A 14,987-nucleotide genomic window follows, 5' to 3' on the forward strand; every position below is an offset into this window, starting at 1 on the left:
TGGTGGTTCAACTTCCAGTCTAATAAAGATCTATCTGTGTGGTGTCTATACTCCAGCCTAGTTGGTGGTTCCTCTCAGGATCCCCTCCTGGGGGTGCTGTCATCTGCCTTCGGCCAGGGATTCACCAATTCCACTACGAGCGGTATTCCACAGACCGTCACTCTGTAGGTTCCAACCCAGTACAGACCATTAGCTCCGCCTACAGAGTATTATAAATTGCTAGCTCCATCTGGAACTGTGCTACTTTGGGTTAGTGGTTCTCCCCAGTCTTTGCAAGGGCTTAACTTTCTCTTTTTATAAGCTCAGGGACCAATATGGGTCATTTCTGGTCCCACCCTCCCCTGGAGTTGGTAGGCAGAGCATTATCTGAGGAACCATAAAAGCAGTAGGCTGTGTAACTTGCAGTCAAAGGGAAAGCACTAGAGTGGTGGGAGGGTTGCGGAGAAGAGGAGGCAAGCTACAGGTACAGGAAGGAAGGGGTAAACTAGGATGAAGTACCTATGCAATGTTGGGGAGATTTCTGTCTGAGGTGATTGTACTGAGCTCTAAGAGAAGCAGCTGACTATGGAACCAGTGAGTCTCCTAGAGAATGGGATTGGGAAGGGCAGGGGCTGCTGCAGAATGGGGAAGGACTGGCAGCAAACAAGAACTTTACATTATGATGCAGCATTGCTGGACTGGGGGTACTACTCACTGTGTAAGCACATAAGCAGCAGTAGCAGCACAACATTAGCTTGTCAGAGACAGTGTTTGTGTGTCTGTATTAGAGATAGTGAGCGAGAGATACATACCCATACACACTTTGTTTGTGAGAGAGAGTGTGTAATAGTTATCTTTCTTTCTGACACAGACACTCTGTGTGGGTGTGTCTTTGTGCCTGAGAAAGAGTATGTGTCTTAACATAAGAACATAAGGCTTGCCATGCTGTGTCAGACCAAAGGTCAATCAAGCCTAGTATTCTGTTTCCAACAGTGGCCAATCCAGGTGAAAAGCATCTGGCAGGATCCCAGATACTTGTGTATATGCCAATAAAGTTTCTGCAATCTCTGGCAGTGTCACTACTTGTAAGTGGTTCAAAAGCCAGACTGGGAGTCTTGGATATATCGCTATAAGAGAATATAAACAGATGTGTAGGGGACCCAACTAATTTGCATGGATGGAACGGGAGCTGCAGCTCTGCTCACCGTGGACTAGAATGTGCTCAATTTCTTATTTATTTAGGAAAGATAATGTTTATATTGGAGATATTTTGGCTGAATTCTCCTGGGCTCCAGGGTTGACTTGGTGTGCTTTTGGGAGCTGTTGACACATGTAGTGAAGGGAAAGTGCATGAAGGCGTAAGATACCCCATGGGCCAGTTTTGAAAAAACCCTCTGGTTAATATTTTCCTGCAATCATCCCTGGTTAAAAGTGTTGGCTTCCACCACCTCCACTGGTAGGCCATTTCAGGCCTTGTAATCTTCAATTTGATTCTTACAATACTTAATCCAACTCCTAGGATCCCTTCTATGTCTTATTACCATGTTTTGTAATAATCCCTACAGCCACTAAAATTAATGAAGATATCTGACAAAATCCAGTTTCCCCATGCTCATTTAAATTTGGGTTGTAACCATTATCCCTCCTTGCATACCCCATTCATTTCAGAAGCCCAGTGCATTGGGCAGGGATAATCTGCATGGAGGGACAATGGTTTAGTGTTGTAATCGTCACTTCATACAGGTTACCTCAGTGCCTTCTTGGAAACCCAAAGAAGTCATAACCACTACTATCTAAGACTGTAACCACTACTCCGTGTCCTCTACTTAGGACTGAAACTACCACTTAATTTTAATATTATGATTAATGTCGCAAATTTTGAGCAGCTGTGACATGTTTGTGGGCAATGCTTAGATTTGTCACAAATGCTTAAAATATTGTTCTCATAATTAATAATACTGATTTAGTAGTGGGGTTTTCAGAATTGTTGCCAAACCTTACATCTGGTCTTTATTACACTATAAACCTTTTTTGGGACCAGGCTTTTTTTTTTTTTTTTGTCAAAACTGACTCATTCCCTCTCAATTACTTTCTTTTCCACCTTTTTAATTTTCTCTAGCTTTCAACTCAGCCATGATTCAGCAGTCACTGAAAAAAGGCAAGAAAGAGCTCTGGCTTGATGCTCAGGGTTCCATAGGAGGCAGGAAAGATTTCGGACTGACATAACATGAACTATATTCTCTTACAGGCCGATACAGTACAGTGCGCACTGTTAACCCGCATTTGGAAGTGTGTTTTCGACATGCTAGCTTTACCCCTTATTCGGTAAAGGGTAATAGCACGTCGAAAACGTGCGTCCAACCCCCCCCCCCCCCCCCCTCTGAAACTAATAGGGCCAACAACATGCAAATGCATGTTGATGGCCCTATTAGTTATTCCCGTGCGATATAGAAAGTAAAATGTGCAGCCAAGCTGCACATTTTACTTTCAGAAATCAACGCCTGCCCAAAGGCTGGCGTTAATTTCTGACGACGCTGGGGAAGTGCACAGAAAAGCAGTAAAAACTAGGGATGTGAGTCGGGCTTCGGACGATTGAAAATATCATCGATATTTTGAAAATTGTCAGAAATCGGGGGCTCCCCCAAAACGATAGGAAAACCTCACGATATTGTTTGTAGGGGTTCTCTTATCATTTTGGGGGAGGGCGGGAAAAACGGCACACAAAAATAACCCCTAAATCCACCCTGACCATTTAAAACTAATCCCTTGGCTTCCCCCACCCTCCCGACCCCCCCAAAAGATGGCGTCGGTCATCCAGTACTCCCTCCATGTGACAGGGGCCGGCCAATGGCACAGATACCCTGTCACATTGTAAGGGCAAAGGCCATCAGCGCCATTTTTATTAGTGGCAACCGACGGTCCGGGAGCGGGAGATCACTCCCGGGACCCCCACTGGACCACCAGGTAGCTGTAAAATGTTTTTGGGGGAGTTGGGAGGGGGGGGGAAGCTAAGGGATTAGTTTTAAAGGGTCGGGGTGGGTTTTTTGTTTATCGGCTTGGACGCAGCCAAAAAACAAAACTGCGATCAGGCCAGAGAAAAAAAAAAACCACGATGTGAATTGGAACTGGAATCCGAATCGATTCCGGTTCCGATTCACATCTCTAGTAAAAACTGCTTTTCTGTGCACCCTCTGACTTAATATCATGGCGATATTAAGTTGGAGGCCCCAAAAGTAAAAAAAATAGTAAAAATTAAAAAAAAATAAATTTTAAATCAGCCCGCGGCCCACAGGTCGGAAGACGGACGCTCAATTATGCCGGCATCCATTTTCCAAACCCGTGACTGTCAGCAGGTTTGAGAACCGACGCGGCAAAATTGAGCGTCGGCTATCAAACCCGCTGACAGCCACCTCTCCTGTCAAAAAGGAGGGGCTAGGGATGCACTAGTGTCCCTAGCGCCTCCTTTTACCGCGGGCCCTAATTTGCATAGGCCACCCTCCTGAATCGTGCACCTAGGAGAGTGGCCTGTGCGCGCACTGGGAGAGTGGGCGCTCGCCATCTCTCCCGCACGTTTTTCTGAATATGCCTGTAAGTGCAGCTTTTTTTTATTGCTGGAAGGTAGGGCCAAAAAGGAGACTTAACTATTTAGTCATGATACTAAGACATTTTATTAAAAATACTAAGGTGAAAAGGGAAAGAAAGAAAGGGTCTGGAGGCATATCCAGTTCTGGGGTGAGTGCTTTTTTTATTTTTATTTTTTTTTTTTGGGGGGGGGGGGTTTAGGAAAGAGGGTGAGACTAGAAGAAAGAGCAAAAAGAAGGGGGCAATTTAGATGACAGCATTTGGTGAGTAGAAGAAAGTGGTGAGAATGAAGATTTGATTTCTAAACTAATAGTCTGAGGACATATAATAATAGGTTAACACCCCCAGACAGTCCTGATTGACTGAGAACTTTTCCACATTGAAATATTTCTGAGAACAAAGAAAGTGCTTTATATTTTATGAGGTGGTGACATGAGCACCACATAAATGCCTGTTATCCTGCCTTGATTGTGGTGAACAATGAAAGGCGGTCAATCACATTTGCATGAATACATAAATAAATAAATCTGTTGTAAAATAGAACTTGCTCTGAATGTGACGAACAGTTAACCATGGCAATTTCAGTTCCTAAAGAATGTGGATGTATTTGCATTGAACCTTTACGGTTTCTACATTTATTTTTTAACTGAGGTCATTAGATAGGAGCCTCTTGATATGCTTTGTAGGCAGAATAGCAATTACTGACTTTTAGTCAGTATTTCCTAGAAAATTTCATGATTCTATAAAGAGATAAAGTGAATATCAGATCTAATATTTATTAGACAATTTCATCCACATATATTGGGGAAGTGCTATGGTTATTGGTTGACTGATTTGTAAATACCGGTGAAATTTTTCTTTTGAGAACACAATAACCTGTCAAATGTCTTCCAAATTAAAAAGTGGAATTAATTAAAATCTTATCTTCATGAAATTATACCCTACTTTAGATTGCGAGAATGTTTTGCCCTATTTCTGTCAATTCTTCTCACATTTAAGTTTCTGCTATTTTCTGTTTAATAGCAAGTGCAAAATAACTTTCTGTGTGATGGGGCTGTCTTAGGTCATAGCTGTGATATACGTGGGTATTTTGAAAGCTGCTAATATCTAATTTGAACCCACTATGTCACATAACATTTGAATCATGACTCATTAATAAGACTCACAGTTGGCCAAATAATTAAATCTAAAGTCATCCCTGCATGCATTAAATAGATCTTACAGACCATGTGTCAAAAGAGTTGCATCTTCTATCTTCTTCCTCATTAATACATGGAAGTTTTCACTGATCAAGCTGTCAATCAGAGATCCTTACACTTCATGGGAAAGAAAGAAATATATTTAAATGTTGTGAAGTGCCCTTTAATCAGTGCTACAAGAATGCTTCAAAAAGAGAAGGTTTGATTTAGCCATTTACAATTAATTCCCTTAGAAACTCAGGGGCTGATGCAATACAATGCGCTCAGCCAAGTGCACTGTATAACCCGCAGTTGGACGCCTCTACAACGCATGTCCAACGCGGAGTGAATCTAATAGCACTAATCACATGCAAAAGTATACACTCCCAATGCAAAAAAAAAAAAATGTGCATCTAGGATGCACATTTAGCGATCAAGAATTAACGTTGTGATATTAAGTAGGAGGAAAAAGTAAACACATTTAACCAAAAAAAAAAAAAAGGTAAAAAAAAGCCGACAGTCAGGTGCATGAAACGGACGCTCAATTGAGAAGCGTCTGTTTCCTGAAGCCCCTGGCTGTTCGCTGTCAAGGAAAACCGACACGTCGGTTTTCCTAACTGGCGGAGGGCCGACGTACTCGGGCTCTCCTTAGCAAGCAGGCGCTAGGGGTGTGCAAGCGACCCTAGCACCTCCTTGCTAACACGACCCCCTAATTTAAATATTGCATGGTGCCCCCATCATTGCTCTCTGCTTCAATGACAGGGAGAAAGGAGGAAAAGGGAATTAAATATAGAGAGCAAATAACTAGGTCACTGAATTTTGCAGTCAGGAAAAATAAACATGGGGTAACATGCTGATGCAGCTGTTACTACCCTTTTACCAATAAGCCTGAAACTCTTGATGCAACTCCAACAGTGCGCCTATTTTACATAGGCCTACCGGCGCGCGCAGAGCCCCGGGACTCGCGTAAGTCCCGGGGTTTTCCGAGGGGGGCATGTTGGGGGCGTGTCGGGGGGCGGGCCCGATCCGAGCAGCGTTTTCAGGGCGGGACGTAGCATTTCGGGGGCGGTCCGGGGGCGTAGCCGCGCCCTCCGGACGCGACCTGGGGCTCTGCGCGAGTCCCGGGGCTCTGCGCGCGCCGGTAGGCCTATGTAAAATAGGCGCACTGGCGCGCAGGGCCCTGCTCGCGTAAATCCGCGTGGATTTACGCGAGCAGGGCTCTTAAAATCCGCCCCTCTCTCTATTAAGCATCGCTGGTACTGGAGGTACAGTTTTGCTAGTGCTGAGACTCCTATTACCTCACAGTTCTATCACCCAATGCATGAAGAAGAAAGAGAGGAGAGAAAACATATAAAAGTGGCTTCACAAGTCACCATGCATTAACCCCCTTAGTAATGAGGTAGCATTAGACCAAGCCAATAAGGTCAGCCATGAAAATAAAGCAGGAAGGTGAGGGGAGGGCAAAAGAAAGTTCCCTCCGAGGCCGCTCCGATTTCGGAGAGGCCTCGGAGGGAACGGAGGTAGGTTGCGCGGCTCGGCGCGCGCCGGCTATACGGAATCGGTAGCCTTGCGCGCGCCGATCCAGGATTTTAGCGGCTACGCGCGTATCTACTAAAATCCAGCGTACTTTTGTTTGCGCCTGATGCGCCAACAAAAGTACGCCAAATTGTGCTTTTTGAAAATCTACCCCAGAGACTATTGTGATTAAAGCATCTGTATAAGTGCTAATGTGCTGATGAATTTTAATAGCAATGCTATGTTGAGTGCACTGGTGGAGTTGCTGTTGGCTGCTTTCTTGTACCAACATGGAAAACACATGTGTGACTGGAAGTAAACTGAATGTTTAAAAAAAGGCAAGAAAATGCAAGAGTGGTGATGAAAGTGATGAAGGTTTTAAATGCAGGCAAGATAGTATTGTTTGCAAAAAGCAATGTTAATTAGCATTTAGTAAATTAGGAATAGTGAATTTTTACATGCTTTCATTATATTCTAGCATGCCTGAGTTATCTTCTGGTTTGTAAAAATCCTGTTGATGCTTTGTAAAAATATCCTAGTTGGCTTTTTGTTATTTTTGATGCTTAGCAAGCTAAAAAACAATTCAGTCCAGATTTTCTCTTCAACTGACCTCTTTCTCTTTTTCTCTCTGGGTGTCCCTCTTATCTTATCTCTGAAACTCCATACAATCAAACTCTCTTTCTTTAAAGAAAAAAACTACCAACACCATTATTCATAAGAAAGGTAGACCTAAAACACAGTATAGGAAAGAGTCCGAGAAATGTATATTTTACCTGGTAATAGAAATCAACATCAGAGTGGACCAAAATTCAGATTTGACACAGCCTTTGAAAAAGCAGATATTGTCCTAGATGAAACTATGCTTAGAAGAACTCCCAATGAGGGTGTCTCTGCTATAAGACATCTCTCATGATAAGAAATATAAATGTGTCACTTTAGTCCATGTTAGCAAAGTTTAGCTTTATCTGTATTTTGCTTTGCTTCTCTGGAGTTCTAATAAATTTTTATTTTAAAAGAAAATTTTTATTTTAAAAAGAACACGTCTAGTTTTGATATCGTAACTATATATTATTTAAGAAAAGATATTATATGGAATGCAGATAGTAGTGTGAAAATATCTTAATATTCTGAAAACGTTTGAGATGTACTTCCATCCAGAGTATGCGCTAGCATTTTGGCAGAAAATCAGTTTTGGCGTCTAAATTAATTAATTATTTTTAAAACAGTTTTTATTATGCTTTCAGTAGTTTATAAAAGTAATGCATGTGTCTGTATATGTGAGATAACTTGAATTTTAACTTGATAAGTACAATAATTCTAGTTTTTTGTCAGTAAAATAGCTCATTCCAACTATTTATATGTATATATGCTAAGTAATTTATTGCAAAATACTGTTATAATCCTTTTTGTCTTTGTATTTTAGTCTTAACGAAAGATTAAGAAATATATGAACTATTCTGGCACTTGTCCAAGTATACTCATTAATTCCTTTTAGCAAATTAAGTACAAACTGACAACAGTGAAGCTGAATAAACCATTTGAGTAACTTTAATAAAGGTTCATTTCAATTAATTTAGAAAGATAATTCTTTCCTCTTCCATGTGAAATGTATGACATCACTTGCATTGATTTGTATTAAATGGGAAAAACTGTCTGGGAAATGCAATTTTTCCCTTTCCATTAGGTAAACTAATAGTGAAATTTGTTTGAAGTCCCTAAAGCTTAAGAAAGTAAGATTATTAGCTAGTTCAATGCATGTGTTATTAGTTCGTGAGCATAGAAGCCTCTATAAGGTTTAAATACTTCAGGACATTAAGTCCTTTTTGCAATAAATAGTTAACAGTAGGGGTGTGTATTCATTTAAAACAAAAATGCAAAATGCAACGAATAAGGCTAATTTGTTTCATTTGTGTGGTCCCGAAATGAAGCAGAGGCCCCCTGAATGAAACAAGACATATTCGTTCATTTTGTGTTAACAAAATGCATCAGGCCAGGTCTAGCCCTGAAACTGGAGTCTTGCCTAGGACATATATAGAGGCACAAAGTATGGGCTGTGGCCCATGCCCTAGGTGAAGCCCTGGCTTTGGACTTAAGCCGAAGCACCGGTGTCACACATGGCCCTAGGCTGAGGCCCAAAACAGGGACCACATCCTTGGTCTGACCGTATCACCAGGGTCTCAGCAGAGGCAAGGGCCAATGCTGGATCCTTGGCCAAGACCCCCAAAAACTAAACAAAAAAAAAAAAAACAACTTACCTGATCCGTTGGGTAAACCTTGAAGGCCGGGTCCTGATGCTGGGACCTTGGGCCAAGCCAAGGCTGGACACAGGCCCAAGGTTGAAACCTGAACCAAAAGCCGACTCCTGATGCTGGGGTTTCAGCCTAGGCCCAAGCCTAAGCCCAGGTCCAATGCCGCAAACTAAACCAGAGGCAAGGTACTGGCACCAGGGCCTTGGCCTGGACCCAAGTCCTATGTAGTGAAATGACCCAGATGCCAGGTCCAGGCACCTAGCCCTTGGCCATGGGTGGAGCCCGAGCCCAGGCCCGACACTTTGACCTGACTTGGAAGGCTAGGTCCTAATGCTCAGGCCTCAAGCCTGAGTCCAGGCTCAACGCTGTGACCCAACCTGAAGGTCAGTTTCTAGCATCAAGGCCCCAGCCCAGATCCAGGCCTTATGCCAGCACCTGACCCAGAGTTTATGTCCCAGGACCTGGGTCTCAACATTGTCTGGAGCTTGAGCCCAGGACCAATACCACTATCTGACCTGGAGATTGTGTTCTGGCACTGAGGCCTAGGCCCAGACCCAGGACCAATGCTGTAATCTGACCCAGAGACTGAAGAGGACAGAAGTGGAGTTCGCAGGCCTGGGCCTTACTCTGGGCTAAGGCCCAGGTGTAGGGACCCAGCCTCTTGGCCAAGGCCTTGACATCAGGCCTGGGTCCATGCCTAGGCTCTGGCACCAGGATCTGGCCTCTGGGTCAGGTCACAGTGTCAGGCTTGGGGTCTGGCCTAGGCCCTGGTGCTGGGACCTGGCCTCCTGGTTGGGTCGCAGTGAAAAAGACTGGGCTCGGCAAGGCTCAGGTGCCAGGACCTAGCCTCTAGTTTGGGTCATGGCATCAAGCAGGGTCTTGTGCTTTGGCCTAAGCCTTGGCCCAGGTGCTGGGACCAGGTGCTGGGTCGGGTTGCAAAGTCAGCCCTGGATCCAAGCCTAGGTCCGTGTGCTGGGACCTGGCCTCTGAGTTACATCTCGGCATCAGGGCTGGGCTCAGGCTCTAGTCTAGGCCGATGCCCAGGAGCTGGACCCAGCCTCCGGGTCAGGTGATGGCATCATGCCTGGTTCTGAGCTAGGACCTGCCTCTAGGTTGGGTTGCATTTTTGAGCCTGTGCTCGGGCTCCAGTCAAGGCCGAAGCCTTGGCCTTGAGTATGCTGAGGCCACTGAGACCTACCACATCCTCGACCTACACAAGTCCAAGGCTTTGGCCAAGTCCTTTCTGGCAGATTCCCACCAGAGTGGGTAAGTGGGGGCCAGGGGACATCTTGGCCCTGGCATTTTTCTTGGATGGAGGACTAGTTTTTGTTTTTCAGCTGTTTTTTGGGGGTATTTTATTTTATTTCTTGATTTGTTTTTTTCACATGAATCAAGCTAATCAAGCAATCCACGAACTGAAATTCGTGAGAAAAAAACCTCCCGAAAACAAACCGAAAAATGAAAACACATTTTTCTCCTCTGACATCACTAGTCAACAGGTGAGTTAATTAATAACTATGATGTGCATGAATATATGCAAATATAAATGTGTGCTTGTACAGAAATGTATTTGAATATAGTTTCTAACATCATTTCAAGATAGTGCCTTGGCCTTTCTCTAAAGGAATTTCCCCTTCTTGTTTGTCTTTTTTCCCTTCTTCGATTCAAAAAGAAAATATCTTTGCAGAAGGGAGAGAAAACTCTGCTCCCTATGTTTATATAAACTTTATCTAAGTTGTAAATAAATATAAATATGAATCCCAAGACAATGTTTGTATAAACTGCAGTGATCTTTGATACAAAATTGTAACGATGGCTTTCTTGAATTCATGATTTATTTTTAAATTATATTTTTTTTAATTGTCTCTCTTTTATATTTTTCTTGTAGTGTTATTTTTAAATATATTTTTAAATATAATATTAACTGTACTAACATTTTTAACATTACTTTTTTCTGAAGCAAACAAAACCAGCATGAAGATGAAAATTAAACTGTAGATTTTACTTTGTCCTTCAGTTTTAGATAGCAGCAGTGCAAAAGAGAAATTTAATATATAAATGATAACAAGTGATGTTAGTTACAAAAAAAATGGAGTGAGATAAGAGGACCAAAATATGATAAACATTATTGAATGTAAAAGAGAAAATTGTTGTGTTATAATGTTTGGGGAACATAATGTTAATATTTTAAAGATTTTTCTCAGACAAGATTTGAAAAAATTGAGTGAGTCCATGTAATTTATTTGAACTAATTCCTTTTGATATATTAATGCCGTTAACTTGTACTAATACAAAAATTGAGTTTTCACCTGAAAGAGCAACGCAGTGCAAATATCCTTGTATGTAAACACTTTGCTTAAAGGAACCTCATATAAAAGGCATTTAGACTGCACTATTAAATGTGGTGTTCTATGTCTTATACACTGAGCGAGTGCCTATAATGTATTTATAACTCTGGCAGCCAGGATGCTCACCTCTCCTCCATTCCACCCTGCTCACTGCCCACCTTCCTACCGCTCCCCGATACCCCATGCATCCCTTTACCCACCTCAATCAAACACGGGACTCTGTAGTGAGTGAGAAAAGGCCATAGCTTTATTAATCAAAACATAACTGATAACTGACATACCCGAGCCAGGCAAAGATCAGCCATCTGCTGCATTTGAGCAAGATGGCATAGTGCAATCACCCCCCCTCCCCCCACTGCGTCGAGCAAGTGGGACCACATCTTGGGGTACCCCGCTCACCACCGACCTGTTGGCAGTCATCCTACACCAGACTTAACTCACCATTTTTGTAGTTGGCACTTCCGGCTTGACATTGCTGTGCCACCCGGGCTCTAGTATCCCTCACACACCCCCCCCCCCCCCCCCCCACACACACACACACTTACATTCAACCCCAAAGCTGCAACATAATATTTTTTCTTCTTTCCTTCTCAAACACCTTTACAAATATTAACTATTGTTTTTGCTTTACAAGATGTTATCCTGTAATAGATAATGGTAAACTGTGTTTTGATGATGTATGGCCACCTGGTTTCCCCCAATCCCCAGTCTCTCTTACCTTTTCATGAAATAGCACAAATGAGAGAGGAGAAGTGTGTGTGTTGGGGGGGGGGGGGGGATAATGCTTTTCACAAGGTTTGGGACAGTGGCAACAAAATTTGTGTACAACTACATTATTTGTAGGGATGTGCAGAAGGAAAAAATTTGTTTCGATTCGGTTTTCGTTTCACTGGGACCCAAATTTATTGCATTCATTTCATAGAGGGGAAAACTAATTTGTTGATTAGTTTTATTCATTTTCCGATTTCCCATTAAAGTCAATGGGGGAAATATTTGCAGCCTATTTTTGGCTGCAGAATTTGAGTTTTCTTATCAATTCTGATGAAACTTCTGCGGAGCAATCAGCAGAAGGAGAAAAGAGCTCCAAGGTACTTAGACTGTGGCAAAGTAGCACCAAAGTGGAATGAATAGCCTAAGGCACTTTAAAGGGGCAAAAGGGTACGAGGAGGGGCAAGAGTGCTTTAACAGAGGCACAAAGCAGCAGCTAGAGTGTCAAAAACACACCACAGCTTCAAAAGAGAGCACCGATAACAGATGCATGAACCCTTGAAGGCAGCACGACAGCCAAAGTGGCAAGACAAGTGACATTAACATCCTACAGCACAATGAAGGGGGAACATAGCAAGCAGAAAGAGTGTCAGAAAAAACACAAGGTGCCGATAAAGGGGACAAAGCAGCAGATAGACTAGCACCAACACACTGAGGAACCAAGATAGTGGCAAGAACACCACAAGGAGTAGAGTGAGCCTTCTGGTGCATGGCAGCAAGGCAGAGTGGTAGAACATTGATAGGGGCAAGACAGGCTGGCAGAGCGGAGGAATTTTCTCTGATTAGTAGGGATGTGAATTGTTTTTTGATGATTTAAAATATCGTCCGATATATTTTAAATCGTAAAAATCGTTAGAGGCGCGATACAATAGGAATTCCCCCGATTTATCGTCAAAAATTGTAAATCAGGGGAGGGGGGAGGGGAAGGGGGAGGGTGGGAAAACCGGTACACTAAAACAACCCTAAAACCCACCCCAACCCTTTAAAATAAATCCCCCACCCTCCTGAACCCCCTCAAAATGTTTTAAATTACCTGGGGTCCAGTGGGGGGGTCCCGGTGTGATCTTCCACTCTCGGGCCATGGCTGCGTTAGTAGAAATGGCGCCGGCGCTACCTTTGCCCGGTCATATGACAGGGCAAAGGTAGCGCCGGCGCCATTTTGGTTCCTGTCCCCCGACGTCACGAGCGTAGAAGATCGCTCCCGGACCCCCGCTGGACCCCCAGGGACTTTTGGCCAGCTTGGGGGGGCCTCCTGACCCCCACAAGACTTGCCAAAATTCCAGCAGGGGTCCGGGAGCGACCTCCCTGCACTCGGGCCGTATTGCAATACGGCAATATGGCCATACGGCCGGCGCCATTTTGCAATATGGCCCGAGTGCAGGGAGGTCGCTCCCAGACACCCGCTGGACTTTTGGCAAGTCTTGTGGGGGTCAGGAGGCCCCCCCAAGCTGGCCAAAAGTCCCTGGGGGTCCAGCGGGGGTCCGGGAGCGATCTCCTGCGCTCGTGACGTCGGGGGACAGGAACCAAAATGGCGCCGGCGCTACCTTTGCCCTGTCATATGACCGGGCAAAGGTAGCGCCGGCGCCATTTCTATTAACGCAGCCGTGGCCCGAGAGTGGAAGATCACACCGGGACCCCCCCACTGGACCCAGGTAATTTAAAACATTTTGGGGGGGGGGGTTCGGGAGGGTGGGGGATTTATTTTAAAGGATCGTGGTGGGTTTTAGGGTTGTTTTAGTGTGCCGGTTTTCCCGCCCTCCCCCGTTTTACGATTTAAATGATTTAAAAAAAAAACAAAACCGCGACGATCAGATTCCCTCCCCCTCCAGCCAAAATCGATCGTTAAGACGATCGATCACACGATTCCCATCTCTACTAATTAGTCTTAAATGTGCTACTTGCTAACTTCATGGAATGCCCCCTCGTCCTTCTATTATTCGAAAGTGTAAATAACCGAGTCACATCTACTCGTTCAAGACCTCTCATGATCTTAAAGACCTCTATCATAACCCCCCTCAGCCATCTCTTCTCCAAGCTGAACAGCCCTAACCTCTTCAGCCTTTCTTCATAGGGGAGCTGTTCCATCCCCTTTATCATTTTGGTTGCCCTTTTCTGTACCTTCTCCATCACAACTTATCTTTTTTGAGATGCGGCCACCAGAATTGTACACAGTATTCAAGGTGCGGTCTCACCATGGAGCGATATAGAGACATTATGACATTTTCCGTGTTATTAACCATTCCCTTCCTAATAATTCCTAACATTCTGTTTGCTTTTTTGACTGCTGCAGCACACTGAGCTGACAATTTTAAAGTATTATCCACTATGATGCCTAGATATTTTTCCTGGGTGGTAGCTCCTAATATGGAACCTAACATCGTGTAACTATAGCGAGGATTATTTTTCCCAATATGCAACACCGTGCACTTGTCCACATTAAATTTCATCTGCCATTTGGATGCCCAATCTTCCAGTCTTGCAAGGTCCTCCTGTAATGTATCACAATCCGCTTGTGATTTAACTACTCTAAATAATTTTGTATCATCCACAAATTTGATAACCTCACTCATCATATTCCTTTCCAGATCATTTATATATATATATATATATATATTTTTTTTTTTTTTTTAACAGTTTTTTATACCGACCTTCATAGTAAATAACCATATCGGATCGGTTTACATTTAACACGGGTATAACTGGAGTAACAATTCAGGTAAACGAAAGATAACAATAGGTAGGAATAGGTCAAAGTTACAATCAACAGGGAAAGAGAACTTGGAGGCTTGCGACAAGCTGGAAAGAAGATAAGGCAGGAAATAAGTATAAAGTGTTACCATAGAGCGTACGGGTTAAAAGCTTAAAAGGTGATTTAACCTGGAAGTGTCAGAGTCCATTGTTCGTGAGTATAAATGCCAGACCGGGTTAGAGTGAAGGACAACTAGTGATTGTCTGGTGGATCGGTGAAGGCTTGGTGAAAGAGCCAGGTTTTAAGTCTTTTTCTAAAAGTTAAAAGGCATGGCTCCAATCTGAGATTTGTTGGAATGCTATTCCAGATAGATGGGCCTGCTATCGAAAAAGCTCTTTTATACATATATATATATATATATATATATATATATATATATATATATATATATATATAAAAGCACTGGTCCAAGTACAGATCCCTGAGGCACTCCACTGTTTACCCTTTTCCATTGAGAAAATTGACCATTTAATCCTACTCCCTGTTTCTTGTCTTTTATCTAGTTTGTAATCCATGAAAGGACATCGCCTCCTATCCCATGACTTTTTAGTTTTTGTAGAAGCCTCTCATGAGGGACTTTGTCAAACACCTTCTGAAAGTCCAAATACACTACATCTAC

Source organism: Rhinatrema bivittatum, chromosome 1 (assembly GCF_901001135.1).
Source record: "Rhinatrema bivittatum chromosome 1, aRhiBiv1.1, whole genome shotgun sequence".
Taxonomy (NCBI): Eukaryota; Metazoa; Chordata; class Amphibia; order Gymnophiona; family Rhinatrematidae; genus Rhinatrema; species Rhinatrema bivittatum.